The sequence below is a fragment of the Dasypus novemcinctus genome, chromosome 22 (assembly GCF_030445035.2).
Source record: "Dasypus novemcinctus isolate mDasNov1 chromosome 22, mDasNov1.1.hap2, whole genome shotgun sequence".
NCBI classification, from domain to species: Eukaryota; Metazoa; Chordata; class Mammalia; order Cingulata; family Dasypodidae; genus Dasypus; species Dasypus novemcinctus.
In genome coordinates, this window is record NC_080694.1 from 54,209,357 (window position 1) to 54,229,801 (window position 20,445).

Below are 20,445 nucleotides of genomic sequence, written 5' to 3' on the forward strand. Positions count from 1 at the left end.
TCAACAATCCCAACTCTTTAATCAACATATGTTCTCTTTGAGCATTTCTCTTAGGAGGAAGAGTTAGATGAATGTAAAACACATCCAGGATTTTGATTTTTAAAGTACCGTTTCCCGTGTTTTCCTGGGAACGGCGTACATTTGACCTGCTGTTCTAAGAACAGCACCATCTGCAATTCGGTACCTTAAAAATTCCCTATTCAAAAACCTGACCTTGCACTACTTGAAAATTCTTAATCATCAAAGAAAGATTAAATTATGTTCATTACATGGGAAAATGGACTAATTAATGCCTTTGCTAAAGATCCCGGTGATAACGATAGAGAGGCAACCTTGTACTGGGTGGGAGATTTAATTGGATGATCTCTACTGTCCCTTCCAACTAAAAGACTCTGATTTTCTTTTTTCAATCATAAATGATTTTCTGGTTAACCTTTAATGAATCAGAAACTCAGTTGATCAAAACACCTCATTCAATCTAGGCTCTAACTAATACCATGTTTAGTATGTTGGCATATACTTTTAGTCAGAAGGATCTTTAAAAATTTAATGATTGTAGACATTCTAATGAGCCTTTTTAATTTCCTAGAGCAGCAGTTGATATCTTTGCACTGCAAGCAAACAGAGTATTTCCTTAGGCTCCCAGCCGGGTTGAGGGTTCTTTTGTTACTTGGCATGCTTCCTTTATTGTGTGTGCGTGCACACGTGTGTGTAAAACCATAGAGGTGGTATTACTCTTGAAGGTTGTCTCTATATGTATCTTTTAATATAATTTTATTTATTTTGCCATGGAAATATATTTCCATCCAGCATATTTTCAGGTAGCCCAGGATCACTCTCAATACGTCGCACTCACCCCTAGTTTTTCTCAAGGCCCTTTCCCACCTCATGCACTAATTATTAAAATCGCTTGATCTTCCAGACATCCGTGACTCAGTAGTGGTATTTGCGTAATAAATCAATGAGCAAATATTGATGCAACACACATGCCACACCAGCATGCCACCATCTGGTGTTGGGCATGTGATTTATATGGGAACACAGCATCTCTGCCATGAGAGGGCTCAAAACTTAACAGGATTCTATGAAGAAAAAGAAAATTTTAACCCAAATTCTTAAGCCACTTTTTACAGTTGGGCGCGCAGTCCTTTCATCATTGGCTCATTCTTTCATTCGTTCATTGAATCTTTGCAGAGCGCACAGCTGCATGCCAGGGCTGGGACACCTGAGGACGGAGCCTGGTCCTGTGGGAGCTTACAGGACAGGGTTTGGCCTCTCTGACCATGTGGTTAGTAAGATGAGATGACTGTCTTCGGCCATCCAGAAGTGAGTGATGTAATTATGGAGACTATTTATGAATAAATACCTTCTACTATCTGGTGACTCTACCATCAGGCCCCTCATCACTGGGAAGTGGTGGATTTGCCTGCGGCTCTTGAGTTTGGGGGGGGGGGGTGTTGGTGTGTAGGGAAGGGAGACTCATGTTTGATTTGGGAATTCTGTATATTTTCAGTTCCATTTTCGGCCAGTCACTCTTCTCGTCGATAGTATGCCGCAGTTGGAAAGACCACGGCCGTTGGTGCTGGAGTCCTGGCTTGGCCTTTAAGGTTGACTGCGCAGCTTAGCATTGTGTGAAATGAGGCAAGTTAGGTAAACTCCTTGAGCCTCCACTTACACATCCATAGAAAAAGATACTAGTGGTAAGAAACCCTAAGCTCTCTGTGTCACGTTATTACTAGAGGGTTCAAGTGGAAGAAGGCATGTGAAATGAAAGCATTTTGAGAATTCTAAGTAATCTGCAGATACTGGTTTTTATTATTGGATTGTGGGGGAAGATTGGTCCTTATTATTATTATTTTTTAAAGATTTATTTATTTTATTTATCTCTTCTGCCCCGCCCCAGTTCTCTGTTCTCTGTGTCTATTTGCTGTGTCTTCTTTGTCAGCTTCTGTTGTTGTCAGTGGCACGGGAATCTGTGTTTCTTTTTGTTGCATCGTCTTGTTATGTCAGCTCTGTGTGTGTGCTGCACCATTCCTGGGCAGGTTGCACTTTCTTTCGCGCTGGGTGGCTCTCCTTACAGGGCTCACTCCTTGCGCGTGGGGCTCCCTTACGCGGGGGACACCCCAGCGTGGCAGGGCACTCCTTGCTCACATCAGCACTGCGCATGGGCCAGTTCCACACAGGTCAAGGAGGCCCGGGGTTTGAACCGTGGACCTCCCGTGTGGTAGACGGACGCCCTAACCACTGGGCCAAGTCCGCTTCCCAAGATTGGTCGTTATTAACCGCCCCGTGCCCTGTGGTTTTCAGGTTTTGAAGACAATTTCCATTGCATACAAGGAGCATGTATTCGTGGGCCTGATGGTAATGTGTGATGGAATGGAAAGGCCCTGACTCTGTCCTTTGAGATTGATCATTACTAAAGACAAGTTAATAGGTTGACTGTTAATTCCAGGCTTCTAAATGTCATTTAGAAATCAAGCCTTGATTTCACTTTCACAATTTAAAAGAATTATGTAAAAACAGGCACATACGTGTGTTTTCTTTTTGTTTCGCTGAGTGCACTTTCCGAGCTCTCAAGAGGCAGTGTTGACCCGCTAATGCGCCTCTCTATATCCATTCAAACAGCGCTTGAATATAAGCTCCATGAAGGCTGGCCATTTTGTTTTGTTCTCTGTTGTAAGGCCAGCACCTCGACAAAGGCCTGAGGGAAAATAGATGCTCAACGAATTTTTATTAGATCAGTGAATCTACGGAGTGCCTCTTGTGTTTCAGGCACTTCGCAAGTCATTTGGAAATTATGGGAAAAGTAAATTCAGAGTCCGTGTTAAGATTTATCTAGCAAGATAAAGACCTATAAAGAGAAAATGACAACTTGTGTAAGGAGAGACACAATAGGGGAGCCCCTGGGGTGGGGTGGGGGCAGTGGCGATTAGGGAGACCTCGTGGGGGACAGTGATAATCACGTTCCTACTGTGTGCTCTTCCTCAAGAGTGGGGGCCTGTAGGCAGAGACAGCCCCCTGAACAGCCAGGAAGAGGGTCTACTGCCCGCAGAGAATTTAGAAACAGTAAGAAAACCAACTAAAAGCCAACCAGTTGTTCACTGATCAGTATGCAGTGGGTAATTCTTCAGTAAGACGGTGATAGAATCCACCTCTCGGGGGCTGCTTCCAAATCCCCACACCCCCAGCCTTGGTTTGTCTCTGCTTTGTCTGGGTGGAGTTTGAACCTTTGAGATAGCTGAGCTTTAGAGACAGTTGTCTCCCTGAAAGTCGAGCCTCCTGGCTCGGTCATGATCATTTTACTCCTGTGTTCTTTAGAAAAACAAAAAAGCCTTCACTCTCAATGCTCAAATAACCCCAGACAAGTCCAGCAAAAAAGGAAATATGCTTTCGATAACTCTCGGAGGTTACGAAAGGCTTTTCTCATTCTTTCAAAGCAAAGTAATCCTTTTCAAGATCTTAACAATTGATACTTCCTTCGGGCAACGTCATGTCTGTCATTTTATTCTACTGTTTCCCTCTGTGTGTCCTATTTTGATTTGCCAGGGGAATATGGTATGTTTTATTTTCTTTTTCCCAGATTAAAAAAAAAATCCTCTCTTGTACAGCTAGCTGTCCCCCTAAATTTGTAACTCAGTAATCATCATTCTCTGCTAAATCCTGCCTCAGTGTTTTGCCGTCTTTTGGATAAAGAGTGAGGACCTGCTACCTCGCAGGGTTTTTAAGAAGTATGGAATGAGGTCGGAAATTAGCCTCACTATCTAAAACATACAGGCCAAAAATCAGCTTAAGAAAGTTCTAATTTCCCAAGGATGAACTTTTGTTCCTTGAGGCAATCCCTTATCAAATGGTTCCTAATGCTCTGTGGATAGCCATCCCTACCAGGGTAGCTTATTTACCTGGGAGGATCTACACCATTGATTTTTGTAGAATAAACCAGAACAGCCTATTAACACCCCATTAGGCGGAGTGTAGAACTAATAGGAGAACATCTGTGCAGGCCAGAGATCTGAAGGCGGTTTGAGAACGTGGAATTTAGAAAGGGATGCGATGGAAAAGGTTTAGAGAGGCCAGGATGTAAAGCAAAGACTTCATAGGAAGGTAACAAAGGACAAAACACTGCCTGTATAACTTTCTAGTCGGTGGGGTATTACGGTGAATTTCACGGGTAGCTAATTTAATTTACCCTTCACCAACGTCAGCTGACTTGAACATGCACACACCTTTTGCGCTTCCTCTAATTTTCTCTTATTAGGTTTTCAAGAATTTAACTCAGTTAATTTAATTAGAAAACGCAGGAAAATGGAATGTTCTAGTCTCATTTACTGTTTTCTTATTTGGGGTGAGACCCTCTGAGGGCACAAATGCCGGTGGAGACACAGCAGCTGTGCAGTGGCCGCGTCCTGTGGTGACTGCCACCAAACAGCAGCTTGGCGTTGCCGTGGACACTGAGAGGTGGCAGGGCTCAGGGAATCACACACAACAGGTAAAACGGAGAGCTTTTTCTACTGCTTTAGCTCTTGTGTAGAGCCCGTGTCAGAGCCCTTGAAAGGAAGGTGAAAGCAGAATAGTTTGGGAGCTTTTCTCAAAAAAAAAACCAGGAGGGTATGCTAGGAAAAGTGGTTTCCAATGTGAGGATTTAGTTCTATTAAGATAGAATTTAGGGAAGCGGACTTGGCCCAGTGGTTAGGGCGTCCGTCTACCACATGGGAAGTCTGTGGTTCAAACCCCAGGCCTCCTTGACCCATGTGCAGCTGGCCTATGCGTGGTGCTGATGCGCGCAAGGAGTGCCGTGCCACGCGGGGGTGTCCCCCATGTAGGGGAGCCCCACGCGCAAGGAGTGAGCCCCGTAAGGAGAGCCACCCAGCGCGAAAGAAAGTTCAGCCTGCCCAGGGATGGCGCTGCACACACGGAGAACTGACACAACAAGATGACGCAACAAAAAAAGAAACACAGATTCCCGTGCCACTAACAACAATGGAAGTGGACAAAGAAGAACACGCAGCAAATAGACACAGAGAACAGACAACTGGGGTGGGGTGGGAGAGAAATAAAAAAATAAATCTTTAAAAAAAAAGAATTTAATACATTTTTGCTAAGGTTTACTAGGTGCCAAATATTGTGCTAGGCATTGAGAGGTATGAGGCAGTAAAATAGAAAAACCTTGGAGGAGCTGGATCCTGAAGTCTCTAGAATTTATTAGAAGCCTTAACACCCCCTCTCCACACAGGTGAACGGGTGAAAGAGATTTAAAGTAAATCTTCCTTAATTATTCAGTTATAGATTAGCCATTGTTTTGCTGGAAATTGGGGGAGAAAGTTTACTTCTTATGAATATGATAAGGAAGGAGTTGTCAGACGAGAAAGTGGTGTCTAGAAAACTGAGGGAAGAGATAATTTTCAGAAGGAAAGGGTGGGTCAGCAATATCACATGCTCCAGAGTAGCCAAGTAAGATAAACTCACAAAACCGGGGACTGCAGAGGGACTGAAGAGGGAAGCTGGGTGCAGAGACAGCTCCTTAAAGAAGACTCTTTTGGAGAAGAAGGAGTGTGTGCTTGAGAGAGGAAGGGGGGGGTGATATTGGGGTCAGATCCATTAATTTCTATTTGTGTCATCTTGGACAAGTTATTTAATCACTCTGGGCCGCAATTTCCTCGTCTGTACAATAGGGATTCTAGTAACTGTACTTAAGAGACTCAAATGAGTTAACATCATTATATTAAGTGGATATCTTATTAGATCAATACCTTACGAGAGATACAGTAAAAAGTGAAATGATAATTTGGGAGAGCAGTTACTTCCAGTTTATGGGCTAAATATATTCCCTTTTTTCTTTCTTTTCTTTTTTTAGATGATGCTTTCTCTACATTACTACTCGGTGTGTGAGTCATTGCCATTCCATGCAGGGATGCTGGGGGAGCTGTCACAAGATTCAGGAGATCACTGATAGCAGTGCTCAGAGAACTGGAAAGCATTTTTCTTTCAGCACTTAAAAGTATGAGTCAGAAGAGTGGTGGGTTTGTTGTATTATTTTCCAGCTCCTTTTTAAACTTAAGTTGCTAAAAAATCTCTGCTCTGTCTCCCATTAAGTTCGGCTGCAGAAATGTTCTTTACTGTACAGTTCACTTTTTCCCTTGTATTATGAAGAGCAATGATAATTGGAAACAGGGAAGCTTCTAGATGGGTGAAGCGGATGTTGCAGAAGTCCTGCTGCGAGTTAACTGCAGAACGTGTGTTCATGAACCAGCTGGGCGTAGGGTGGCCTAACAGCCCCGCCAAGACCCCCCACCCACCCCGTGCCTTCGCTTCCTGGGGTTCTCCAGTTTTTGTTCTATTTTTTTCCCCCCACTGCTTTTCTTCTTAAGGAATGACATAATAAGAACAAAAAGTTGATGCTGTGTCTTGTGGTTGGTTGTCTTTACTAAACTTCAAAAGGTGTGGCTGGTTTTAAAAACCCATAAGGGGCAAAAACTACAAGAATATTTATCCTGCCTGTCTCCAAAAGAGTGGGGTGTCTGCTTGATGGAAGGTAGAACCCAGTTTGCCCAGGACTATTGATGAACCAGGAGTTTCTTGAGACAGGAGTGTAGCTCACCTAGGAGAGCATGGGAATGCCAGAGTGTTGTTATTTCACAATTTCCTCTTCAACTTTCTCAAGGTTCAGTGAGCAAACTATCTTAGATTTCTCCTAAGGGGTTAGGTTTTGAATAAGCGAACACAGGACTATGAGCAGGGGAGATTGGGCCGGTCGTTTCAGAGTAAAAAGGAGGAATAATGGGGCAGGGGAGTGAGTAGAAGAAGTCATTTTAAAACGCAGGTCTGTTTAGTGGACGCAGTGTTCTCTCCTCTGTTCTTTCCTCAGCCAGATGCTAGTTGTGATGGTCAGGCTATTGTGCCTACTCGGCCAGGTAAACACTGGGCTACCTGTAATACGAGGGCATTTATGGACTTCAGTCACCATTGACTTTACTGCAGTGGTAAATCATAGCTAGCTGGTTATAATTACATCCATCAGGGAGATTGCCATCAGCAATGAATGATGCTTAACCCAATCAACTGAATGCCTTAAAAGGGGAAGTGATTCCAGCGTTGAGAGAGAATTTCCCAGCCGGTCTTTGGACAGCCAGCATCTCCCAGAACTCATCAAGAACCTTCACGGGACTTTCATTGGAGCTTCAGGTTGCAGCCTGCCCATGGAACCTGGACTTGTGCCTCCCCATGGCAGCGTGAGAGACTCTGATAAATCTCTTACTATCGACAGATATCCCTGGTTGGTTCTGTTTCCCTGGAGAACCCCGGCTAACACACCAGTCTTGAGGTCTTCATCTCCCCTCCTCACCCCACACCCGGCTATTGCCAACTCGGAGAAGGTGCCCCCGTGTTCTCCATTTTCCACTCTGTTCCTGAGGGCCTCCGCCACATCTTCAGACAACCTTCCCTGGTTGTCTCTGCCCCTTGGCCACATCCCAACTCCCCTGAGCTTCTCTTTTCCCCACTTTCTTCCGATGGAGCATTGGCTGCATGGAAAGGGCCATCTCCTGAATCTCGAGCAGGGCTCTGGCGTGACTGCTCCCGGCTGCCCTAGACTTTGACCTCATCGCTCTTTGTCCCCTTCTCCCAGGGGAACGGGGCCTGGCTGTGTGGAGAATTGAGGACTGGCCTCTAGGATGGTTTGCTTGACCACTGAACACAGAGACAGAAACTTCAGGACATTGTTTAGATTTCTCGTGTGGAATCGGGCAGGAGTCTGCTCAGGCTTTTACAATTTTAATGTTAAAAGGTTCAGTGCTCTTCGGGCATTTAACAAGCTCTAGGTCTGGTCTGAACTCTTCCTCAAACTAGTCTCCCAGATCCGATGATTGGGTATCTTCCCACTCAAAAGTCAAAAGACCAATACTGTCAGGTTTTGGTAGGTGTTTACTGTTGGCCTGAAAGCTAAATAGAAGCCACTTTTTCATAACAAATAACTTGTGAGAAACAACCCAGAATCAAGAGACTAGGATTTTTTTTTTCTTTGCTCTACAGGCCGCATGCTCTTTGAGGTACATGGAACAACGCTTTCCCTAAATATTAAATGTTTTTGGTAGATGGGGTTTTCAAAAGATTATGCCAGCCTCTACTTCTGCAGAGGAGCTGAATCTTTACTCCTGAAACTTTATGAAAGAATGAGAAAAACAAAGCAAGAGGGGAGAAGAGCATACCACGGTCCCAGGCAGGACAGGGGCCGGGGAGTGGGGTTGGCAGATGCTCGTGGCCCGGGGAGAGAGACGGGGCCAGAACTCAGGCAAGGCGGGAGGCCAGGCTTTCCTCCCTCCAGCTCCAGCACGTGGCCACCGATTTCACCTGGCTGACAGTGCAGATTAGGGGAAAATAAATGTCAAGAAACCAGCCACTTAGTGGAAGCTAAGTATCAACATTTTCCATTTGCAAATGGGCTGGGCTCTTGGCCGTTCTGGTAGCCTTTTCCAGGGCTTATTTCTCCTGTGTCCTCAAGCCTCCAGCTGCTCTCTGCAACCTCCATCCACGCTATTTGGGGTTTCTCTCCCCCATCTAGAACTTTTCCATCTGCTTCTCTCTGCCATCCTGACCTCGCTGTTCAGCTGAGTTTTCCCTTTGGGCCTTGGCAACTAGATGCCTATGGGAAGCAAATTTACGCTAAGAAGCTAACAGGCAGGTATCTAATCAAGAGGACTTGCTATGTAGAAGGCCTCGGTCAAAGGTAGGGATTTGTATACTCAAACAGGCATTCTTGGAAGAGATTATTTTGGGGGTACAAGGCCCCTTGGTGCTCTGGAAATCTTGTATTTGCTTAGCGAATCAATTTTGTGACTCTGGTTATACATAAATACATTCCAGGTATTAACAATATTTTTAAAATGCATAGTTTTCAATCACTCAGCTTTAGAGGTTTGCATAAAGCACCAGGGCTGGCAAGGACCAATACAGTAATTATGAATTGATGTATGTATGATTTGCTATATACTGGGATGAGGGGAGGTTAAAAAAAAGGACTTGATGCTGTGGCATGATAGTCCAGTTTTGTTTTTAAGTATTTATTTATTCTTCCCCATTCCCTTGTTATTTGCATTTGCTGTGTCTATTTGTTTTGTGCTGGTCTTCTTTTTAGGAGGCACTGGGAACTGAACAATGTAGAAGGGAGGTGCCTAATTGCTTGAGCCACCTCTGCTCCTTTGTGGAGTCTCTCATTATGTTTTCCTCTTTGTGTCTCTTGTTGCATTAGCTTGCCGTGCCTGCCTGTTGCATCAGCTCACTGTCTTGCTTGTCTTCTTCAGGAGACACTAGGGAACCGAACCCAGGACCTCCCATGTGGTAGGTGGGAGCTCAGTCACTTGAGCCACATCCGTTTCCAATATTCTAGTTTTCATTAGCAAGAAAGTCTTGGCCCAATGACTTGCTAGGATATATAAAATTCTAGTGATTGGCTATTATCTGAGAACCATCCCCAATTTAGTAGTTTGGTGATATGTTTGTGTTCTCAGGGTAATTGTTAATCTAGCTGGTATTTACTAGCAGTTTCTAGTTCATGTGTTAAGTATGAAAGTATAGATCCTTTTTAGACAGTTGTTGAATAGAAACCAATGTGGGAAGCGGATTTGGCCCAATGGATAGGGCGTCTGCCTACCACATGGGAGGTCCAGGGTTCAAACCCAGGGTTCAAATCCGTGTGGAGCTGGCTTACGCGTAGTGCTGATGAGTACAAGGAGTGCTGTGCCACTCAGGGGTGTCCCCTGCTAGGGGAGTCCCACGTGCAAGGAGTATACCCCATAAGGAGAGCCACACAGTGCACAAAAAAAGTGCAGCCTGCTCAGGAGTGGTGCCACATATATGGAGAGCTGACACAACAAGATGACACATCAAAAAAGAGATGCAATTTCCCAGTGCCTCTGACAAGAATACAAGCGGACACAGAAGAATACACAGTGAATGGACACAGAGAACAGACAACTGGCAGGGGTTGGGGAAGGGGAGAGAAATAAATAAAAAACAAAAAATCTTAAAAAAAAAAAAAAGAAACAAATGTATTTGGAGAAATCCATCAGCCCAATGGGCCATATAAGAACAAGATGCTTTGCAAAAAAGTAGCGTTTTAAGATATTATAGCCTGTGTTTTATACAATAAAGGTAAGGGCAAAATGTTCTTTACAATGATTTTTAAACTCAATTTATCAATTTTTTATGTTTATTGCTCTGTTTTGGTAGAATACTTAGGTATCTCTGAGGATATAAAGGAGGAAAAGATATCATCTGCCATTATTTGTGTCACAACCATGGAAATAAGTAGAAAGATACATAGTTTATATTTAGTAATGGGTAATAAATGGAGAGATTTGAGAATATTTAGATTGGAATCTAGCAGTTTGATATTATTGGTGAATTCCAAAAAGAAATATTGGGTTATGTTTGTAAACTGGTCTTTTCCTCTGGGCATTGGATTCAGAGGTTTACTTGATTATGTAATCAAGTAAAACTCTTGTGCCTGTAGAGCATTGAGTCTGGCCCCTTGGTGGGTGAGGACTCACAGATAAAAGACATGGCAAAGGACAGAGTTGAAAATTTTTTAATGTTGGAGTTTTCATGTTGGAGTTCGATGCTGAAGACTTAAGCTGGAGCCTCAGGAAGTAAGCACACGGAGGAAAGAGAAGCAAGTCCCGGGAAGAGAGGAACACTGAACCCAGACAAGTAAGCCCTGGGAAGAGAGGAACCCTGAACCCAGAGAGAAGCAAGACCCAGGAAGAGAGGAACCCAGGAAGCCTGAGCCCTCACAGACGTCGGCAGCCATCTTGCTCCAACACATGGAAATAGACTTTGGCAAGGGAAGTAACTTATGCTTTATGGCCTGGTATCTGTAAGCTCCTACCCCAAATAAATACCCTTTATAAAAGCCAACAGGCTTATAAATACCCTTTATAAAAGCCAGCAGACTTCTGGTATTTTGCATCAGTGCCCCTTTGGCTGACTAATACAGAATTATTTAGACATTCTAGTAGTTATATGAAGAATACTAGGTTGTGGCATTTTTCAAGTAAAAACATGAAATATTTCATCCATTGCCAAGAGAAAAAGATACTAGACTGTTCTTAATACTGTTTCTTTCTTCAGCAACTTAGTGGTTTTTTTTTTTTTCTTCAGGAGACTGGATTTACAATCTTGAAACACTTTAAACTCGTCACAAAAATGTGTGTGAGAAACAGCTTAATTGAAATTAAAGCTCAATATTGGCTCTTTCCCCACGGCTGTTTTACCTGCAGTCTAATATTTGAGTAGCAGTTGTGACCATTTACTGAAACAAGCAAGGAATAAATCTAGGTTTTATAAGAAGAAAGGATAAATAAGAATTACTGGAATCATTAGAAAATGATATTTCCTTTTTTATCTTTTCCAGATAAAAATCACGAAAAGGCTTTGTTCCCCTTCAAAAGCACTTTATGCCTCCTCCCAGTCGGTCAGATTCTTACACAGCATTTAGACCTTGAGTTTGTGTGAGTCAGCAAATGGACAACAACAAATATTCAGCCCTCTTGTTGGTGTCTAGCCTAGCAAATTGGCAAATTATTTGACTGCCCCAAATGCATAAACAAGTTTGCCTGAGCCAAGTATTCCAAATCAGGACAGCAGCTGCTGGTTATATTCTTAAGAATAGAAATGCCCCTACTGATCTTCTAATCTCTTATTGCCCCAGGTTGGGATATTTCAGCAGTAAGATTTATTGACCAAGGGCTCACTCAGGGATACCAGTTGCCTCTTTGAAGTTTTCATCTCTTAGAACTACCTTTTTTTAAAAAAAGATTTATTTTTTATTTATTCCCCCCCAACCCCGCCACAGTTGTCTGTTCTCTGTCTATTTGCTGCATGTTCTTCTTTGTCCCCTTCTGTTGTTGTCAGCGGCACTGGGAATCTGTGTCTCTTTTTGTTGTGTCATCTTGTTGTGTCAGCTCTCCGTGTGTGCGGTGCCACTCCTGGGCAGGCTGTGCTTTTTTTGTGCTGAGCGGCTCTCCTTATGGGGCGCACTCCTTGTGCATGGGGCTCCTCTACATGGGGGACACCCCTGCGTGGCACCACACTCCTTGTGCGCATCAGCACTGCGCATGGGCCAGCTCACCACACAGGTCAGGAGCCCGGGATTTGAACCGTGGACATCCCATGTGGTAGGTGGATGCTCTATCTGTTGAGCCAAATCTGCTTCCCATCTTAGAACTTCTTGTTAGCCAACCAGGCAAGGATCTATAGACATATTTATTGCTTCCCAGTATAATTATTGAGTCATTTTTCCAGATTAGTGGTGGGCTTAAGACAGTTTTTCCCCCATTGATACAAAGTACGAATCAGTAGGCATGAATTCAGAAGAGGTTCCCTTTAATTGGTAAAATCCATTCATATTGATAAGTGGAATACAAAACTCCTAGTCTGTCAATTATTTTGTAGTCAGAGCTTAATTGAACCCAAGCAATGCCTTCAGGAAACTAAAAAAAAATTTTTTTTTACCTCCCTAGCTCTTTAGTAACAACTTTTTAGTCTCTATATTTCTCCCTCTCTGCCCAACCCCCCAACTTCTCCTTTAAAATTTTGATGTTAGAAATATTCCTTTATGTTTTGAAAGAGTGTTACTGTCTCATTGAAACTGGATGTGTGTGGTTCGTTATTCAGTGCTGAAATGGCTATTGGAGACATTTCTCGGTCCATCAATAATGGCGGCTGCAGATAATCACGTGGCACATTGGAGGCCCTTCTGAATCCTTGGTCCTCGAACTGCTTTTGATCCAAAGAAATTGGTACACAAGTTGCCCTGTAAATTGTCTTTTCTATGATTCCATGGTACCAGGATAGCATTTTCTTGAATATTTTATTTATATAGAAAAATTAAATCTAAATCTCAAACCACCATTTTTAAAACCCACAGACTCCTGGGCTGTCATTTTGGTCACAGACTTGAGCTTGCCTTCTGTTTGTGTGCTCTGTGGTGGTTGAATGCTTGTCTGATGGGGATGCCTTTTAAAAGCAAGACGGATTTAAGGATATAATTTAGTGACATTCTGCTGACTGCACTTTTTGCTCCGCGTGTCTCTATATATTTTATGATCTTAACAATATTTAATTGACCTCTTCACGTCTTGGTCTACTTGAAGGCAGTTGTCACAATTTTGTGACTGTTTCACACCTCTGTAATGCCTCAGTAAATACCTTTGATTATGACATTAGCCATTCCTTGTTAACTTCAGTCCGATTTTTTGACTGTGTGTATGAATCAGAGTATATTTAACAAGTAAGCTGACTAAAGGCCATTAAATGAGTCGTCCTTATTTTGGTTTATGCCCTGCCCCAATTTAAAGTTTTTAAACTGAAGTCTAGCATTTAACTACTACTTTTAACTCTCTGCCTTTTAATTTTGGATACCAAATATGGCAGAGTCATTCAGGTGGCCAAGTAGACTTTGTCTGACCTTGAATGTGGTTTACTGGTATTACATTAAAAAAATAGAAAAAGATGTCAGTATTTGCTGTTTTAGGGTAGCATAAGCCCTTCAGGTTTCCCAACAATCATTTTTAAAGGGTGAGGTGCAGCTGCCTGGCACCTACATTTTTTAGCTAAAAAGCGCCTTCCCTGAATTTGTGTTTAAGTGACTTTGGAATGCACGGCAGGGTTAGGTTGCTGGGGTTAATCTTTGGATGCTTCATATCTGACAGGCACCAGCATCTGTGGTTTATCCTGCATTGTTCTTTAGGTCTAGAAATAACATGCTGCTGAACCTGGTGATAGTCAGAGGAATGTTTACTAAGATTGGTTGTCTTCCATTTTCACAGTTTTAAAGCTTGAGTTAAAACATAACACAAGTGTGATTTTTTTCAAGAAAAAGCTGTCATTTGAAAAGTGATTCGTGACAACGGTAAGATTGAAGTAACCCTAGAAACTTCTATTTTAGGGTGGAATATGTTATCAAGAGCTAGTTCTCTTGGTTGCAGGATATTATGTTCTTGTGCTTTAAACTGGATGCCAGTTATTAATTAACATAGGCTTGTTGGGGAAAAGTGTGTTTTGTGTGCAAGTACATTTCAGGGTAAGGAGTTTCTACAACACAGCGAGAAAGTCAAAGGACACATTTTGCTCTGATATAATGTTAAAGAAGTCTGGATAATAGATTCCTTTGTAGAAATTGGAGCAGACCACAATTCATTTATATGGAGTCAAAGAGCTTTTGGCCCTACAACGTAGGGCATATAATCTTATTAGAGAGCTCCTTAAAATCAATAAAAATAAAGCAACCTTAAAAGTGTAGTAGCATGGAGTTCATTCTTTGAAAGAAATCTATTTGCAATTACATTACTGTATTTAAATGTACCACAATGGTTTTTATTTTAAAAACACTTCTTTGCTATGTATACATTCACAACATGTCAAAAATATGGGTCGTTTTTGGTCCTAAAAGTGCCTCTTTGGAGCCATTTCAGAGCATAATCCTTGAGGCAGCCATTCTGCTGAAAAGCAACTACAGAAGCAGTCTGTTGGTCTTGACTGTTTTTTGCTGGAAGAGTTATAATACATTTCTTTATCCCAAATGAGCTTTAGTTTCAGTTTGAGAATGAAATAAAATTACGGTCAAAGAGTCAATATAAAAAATAAATCTCGATCCTCACATCTGTGGCCAATTGGTTTTTGACAAGGTTGCCAGGACCACTCAATTTGGAAAGAATACTGTCTTCAATAAATGATGTTGGGAAAAGTGGATGTTCATATTCAAAAGAATGAAGGTAGACCATTACCTCATACTATATACAAAAACTAACTGAAAATGGGCCAAAGACCTAAATATAAGAACAAAAACTGTAAAACTCCTAGAAAAAAACATGGGGAAGCATTATCAGGATCTTGTGTTGAAATGGTTTCTTAGCACGAACAACAGAAGAAAAGTTAGATAAGTGAGACATCACCAGAATTAAAAACGTTTGTGCATCAAAGGAGTCTATCACGAAAGTAAAACCTACAGAACGGCAGAAAAAATTTGGAAACCCCAAATCTGATAAGGGTTTACTATCCGGAATATATAATGAAATCCTACAACCCAACAAGAAAAAGACAAGCAACTCAATTAAAAATGGTCAAAAGACTTGAATAGACATCTCTCCAGAGAGAAGATATACAAATATAAGCACATGAAAAGATGCTCAACAGAATATGCATTTCGGAAATGCAAATCAAAACCACAATGAGATACCATTTCACACCCCCTAGTAGAATGGCTAGTTAAAAAACAACAACAACAGAAAATTGCAAACAATTGGTAATTGTTTCTGGGAATGGAAAATGGTACAGCTGCTGTGGAAGACAATTTGATGGTTCCTCAGAAAGTTAAGTATAGAATTACCATATGACTAAGCAATCCAGTTTGTAGGTATATACACAAAAGAATTGAAAGCAGGGATTTGAACAGTGACATTATTCACAGTTGCCAAAAAACCAACCTAATTGTCCAACTGATGAATGGATAAACAAAGTGTGTCTGTACACACAATGGAATATTATTCAGTTTTAAGTTCTGATTCATGGAACAATGTGGATAAACCTCAAAGACATCGTTTTGAGTGAAATAAGCCAGACTCAAAATTACAAATATTGTATGATCTCGCTGAGATGAAATAATTACAATAATCAAATTCTTGGAGTCAGAAACTAGATTACAGCTGACCAGGGTCAGTTCTTGGAGTAGAGAATGTGGAGTTAATGCTTAACTGGTGCAGAATTTGTTAGGGGTGATGGAAAAGTTGTAGTGACGGATGGTGGTGATGGTAACAACATTGCGAATGTAGTTAACAGCATTGAATTTTATATTTGCCTACGGTTAGGTGGTATATGTGTTACCTGAATTAAAAAAAAACAAAATGGGGGGTGGGGTGGGGACCTGGTATTGCTCAGTGGTTGAGCACCGGCTTCCCACATATGAGGTCCTGGGTTCAATCCTGACCCTAGATATTTCAAAAATGGAACAACCAAAAACCCCCAAATAAAACAACAACATAGGACTGTACAAACAATGGACCCTAATGTAAACTGTGGACTATAGTTAATGGTACAATTATATTATTCCTTCTTCATTGTAATAAAGGTACCATGCTAATGCAAAGTGTTAATAATATGGGGGTATATGGGAACTCTATTTTCTGCATGATTTTTCTATAAACCTACCCCGTCACTAATTAAAAAAAATTATATTAAAAAATCTTGCAGGCAGAGCATTCATTAGCATCAATGCATCAATCTCCCAAATCTAGAAGCCCGGAGCGCATTGTGCTGTTATCATACTGATACTGAGCTGCTCTCAAATTTGATGCAACGTGCTGGCAGTTGTGAAGGGCAGCTGATACGAAAGGTGCAAACTCGACAGAAAAGTTTAGTGCAGACTGCAGGAGGTGTTTCTTAGGCTTTGGCCATGTTCTGTTGGCTGTTGGCATTTGCTGGGCAAGGGGTAGACATTGCTTTTATCTCCCCAGCTGGAGAGATTTGAAGGTGCTCGAAAGTACTGAGCATGCACTTTTTTTACTGCACTTTCCGGTCCCCAGCAAGACAAATGGAAGCAATGCAGTTGGGTACTGAGTAGGAAAACCCTCCCAAACTTGTAAAGTCGACATAAACTTGAAAATAATTTGCATTTTTGGGGTAATCAAAATAAAAGAAGGCTCTTTGACCATCCAAACCTCTTTTCCACTCTCTGTGACTGATTAGTAAATGGGCACATACTTGAAGGTGGGGTAGGGGTAGCCTTAAAGGTACCAGGATTAAAGGTATATTTTGATTCTTTACCACTTCTTTTTTTTTTTTTTTAAAGATTTATTTTTTCATTTATTTAATTCCCCCCCTCCCCCGGTTTACTGTTCTCTGTGTCTATTTGCTGCGTCTTGTTTCTTTGTCCACTTCTGTTGCCGTCAGCGGCACGGGAAGTGTGGGCGGCGCCATTCCTGGGCAGGCTGCACTTTCTTTCGCGCTGGGCGGCTCTCCTTGCGGGGTGCACTCCTTGCGCGTGGGGCTCCCCTACGTGGGGGACACCCCTGCGTGGCAGGGCACTCCTTGTGCATCAGCACTGCGCATGGGCCAGCCCCACACGGGTCAAGGAGGCCCGGGGTTTGAACCGCGGACCTCCCATGTGGTAGACGGATGCCCTAACCACTGGGCCAAGTCTGTTTCCCTCTTTACCACTTCTATGTGAAATTAGAGGAACTCTTTTAAATAATTACATAACATCCTGAAACACATGATTGATCACATTTCTGCTGTGCAGAGTTTATGATAGGGAAGTTAGCCTAATAAGAGGACCAATTGCACTGATTAAAGTCATGTCCAATTGGGTTCACTAATATAGGTGTTTGGTTTTAATAGAGCTTAGAAAGAGTACCGAGTCTGAAATGTTCTGTTTGGAAAGGTTTGCTCTATAAAATTTGCCTTTAACACGGCTCATGACCCTTAATTAGAATGATATACTTGCCTGTGATGTCTAGTTGAGAAGATACAGCTCAGGTGTGCTAAGTCTTAAGTATTTCTGAGTGTCTGTCTTATCTTCTCTATTTCAGGTGTGAATCATGGTAACACAGTGGAAGACAGTGATTTACTGCTTTGGAGAGTATGCATGTGTATGATTAAAGGATGTAAGTGCAGGACTCCAAGATTTACTTCCTTCCTGTGCCAGCAGGGATACCTGAGGGGAGTGAGTAATGGGATAATTTATAAAGCCGCAGGCTCTTCGTCAAGAGACCACGAGTTGAAAGAGGAAGATAAAGCTCAGAAGGTTTCAACCAGGAGAATACAACTTTCCATACTCTCTGGACAGACCTCTCAGTGGCAAGTAGTGGAGTCGTGAGAATTTTCCTGTTTTATATTTTCAAGGAGGCTTCCCTTTAAAAGGTTAGTTGGTGAATACCAGTTAACTCCTGAAGATACTCTGTTGAAATCATGTTTATGCATCTGTTTTCCAGGTCTTTTGTTTCTTGATAACTTTATGTTCTTGAGACATCAAAGAAACTTAGTGGCTTAATTAAAAGACCTCATGTTCTTAGTGTAAGGTCAAGGATTTATTGAGTATTAGGAGTATAATGACAAATTTAGCTATATATTTTGGGGGGGGGGGATGGGCAGGGCTTACCAAAAGCTACTGTTCTATGTTTCTTAAAATCTTTCATTGTAATTTATATGTACTTCACTCCAGTTTGGATTTTATGAAATGGGAGTGAGGGGTAGATGAAGACTTTCTTTCCCAGGTGTGTGTGGGTATTTAAGGTAAGGGGATTTAACTCATCTTGGAGAATGCTTTATCTGGGAAGATTTATAATGCAGGCAAATATAGGAAAAATTGAGCTGAGCATTTGGTAATGTTTAGTTTGTTTTATTACCTTTAGTTCTAGATACAGATCTCTGCTTTGTTTAATTTCATGTGTTTTAAAAATGCAAGATGTAGCATTTAGAACAAAAGTCATCCTAAAATTATGGCATGATATTATTTGGATTGCTTGTTGTCCAGAGACTTCATAGAACGTAATGCCAAAGGGTGTTCTGACTTTTCACAGGTGGTAGCATTAGACTAAAAAATATTGGGTACCCCAAGTGATATTTTAATGTTAAACCATGTTAATTTCACTTTGGAATGTCTTGGTGATTATATACACAAAGTAGACTTTGTATATTAGAGATCATCAAGATAAAATTGGAACCGTACCAAGCTCTTCCTTCTCTCCCATATGCCCCAGGGAACAAAAACATTCCCATAAATAACTGGTACCCTTTTGAACTGACCTTCAGCTTCATGTGATGTAAATATTAATGGCCTTGACAGTTTTTGGTGTGTGTGCAGGAGGCACAGTGTCTCCTGATACCTGAAAGCAGGTGGAAGAGTGGGGAGATGGCTATGGGCTCTGACTGGTCCCCAGAGGGGCTCTTTCCAAACCCTGTTTTTGAACTTGATGCAGGGAGAATGTGTCACAGGCAGCGCAATATTCAAGGTCAGGTCCTCTTGGCATTTCTATAGCCGAATCACCCTAGATTAGACCTATGTCGATCTGACCTCAAAATAAAATGTTTTCTAGAGCAAAGAATATTTAAATGAGGTTCACTGTCCTGCCCCTGTCCCACCTCTTGGAGTTAAAGAGTCGAGGTCTGCCAGCAGGGTAATATTGTAGAGCAGTTAAATGCTTGTGTTCTGCAGCCAGAGTTCTCAGATTCAAATCCTGATTTCACCACTTGAAAGCAATGGGACCTTGGGTAAATTGTTTAACCTCTCTTGGCTCGGTTTTCTCAGCTGTAAAAATAGGGAATATAATATTTATCTTTTAACTTATTTTGAATGTAGAAAGAGATCAGAGCTATCTAACTGTGATTAACACTTTTGTAAAGATTTCTTAAATGTTAGTGATTAACAAGCTGTCAGGTAACCTGTTCCCACAGAGGATGAACCTACAGAGCTGTAAGACCTGCAGCTTTAAAAAACTCTTCTATCCGTTTGGAAGTTCATAGTCAGTTACATGAAAATCATATATTGCAAACAAAAATGAGAATGTAGCACTGATTTTGCAAAAATGGTTTAACAAGTTTATTTGGCTCCTGGTTTTAAAGTAATTATTCTGGTTTTATGTTATGGGTGTATTAGAAATGGGAATATTAGAATACTTACTTTATTGAATTGTCAAGCATTATTGGTAGTCCTAATTTATACATCCATTGTGCTGCAGTTTTGTGGCAGAACTACCCCCTGCAAGGATTATTATGGCACTTGAGGGGTTGGAATTACTGCACTTTGTTTTGGGTACTTTTTTCACTGAGAGGTATGGGCTCCATGAGATGGTACTTATCCATCTGTCTGTTGAGGCATTTGTATGTATATTATCTGAGCACTTAGGAGCACCATGGAGAGAGGAGATTTAAAGTGGAGAAGAATGGGGAAAAATGGAAAATAAAAGAACGTGATGGAAATAACGGAAACCTTTTTTCAAAGAATACCTACCTTTTCTCGAGCGCAGCCTTATAAGCCAATATCAAAACTATTCACTATTGTCTTTAACGAACAAAGTCATCCCACGAAGTTGAAACTGAAGTGCAACTCTGGAAAATTGCCAGGGGAAGTCAAGCGATACAGCCTTCTAAAGCGCGAATTCAAGGCAGGGAGGGAGAATCCATTTTAGAGAGTGACTTCTTACATTGATTGTGAGCTGCCAACATTTGATGGGTAGCTCTTAAAGCATTAGCTGATTAAATTCGTCAGTGGTGTGCGGTCACAATTATGGCCTCTGTCCTGGGTATCTAAATTTGTGTCTTTGTCCATGAGGCATTTATTAAATCAGAAGAGCTCAGAGTGGATCACCCTGGAAGCAGTAGGAAGACACTGAATTCTATTGAATATTATTTCTTGATTGCCCATGCTTTACATGACCTAATAAATTGTCCTGCCCCTTA

At 41.7% G+C, this 20,445-nt stretch overlaps 1 long non-coding RNA gene across 11 annotated transcripts in view; it reads left to right on the plus strand.

Moving 5' to 3' along the window:
• The window catches only part of LOC101429050 (uncharacterized), a 399,778-nt gene that overhangs the window by 199,933 nt on the left and 179,400 nt on the right, over positions 1–20,445 (plus strand). For 7 of the 11 annotated variants that reach the window (XR_011647058.1, XR_009182779.2, XR_011647052.1 and 4 more), the window contains exon 3: positions 17,577–17,907. This is a non-coding gene — a long non-coding RNA (uncharacterized lncRNA). Of the gene's footprint in view, positions 1–5,851; positions 5,996–9,241; positions 9,331–17,576; positions 17,908–20,445 lie in introns of those variants that run through there. The other 4 variants (XR_011647057.1, XR_011647053.1, XR_011647055.1 and 1 more) reach the window with 2 other exon arrangements.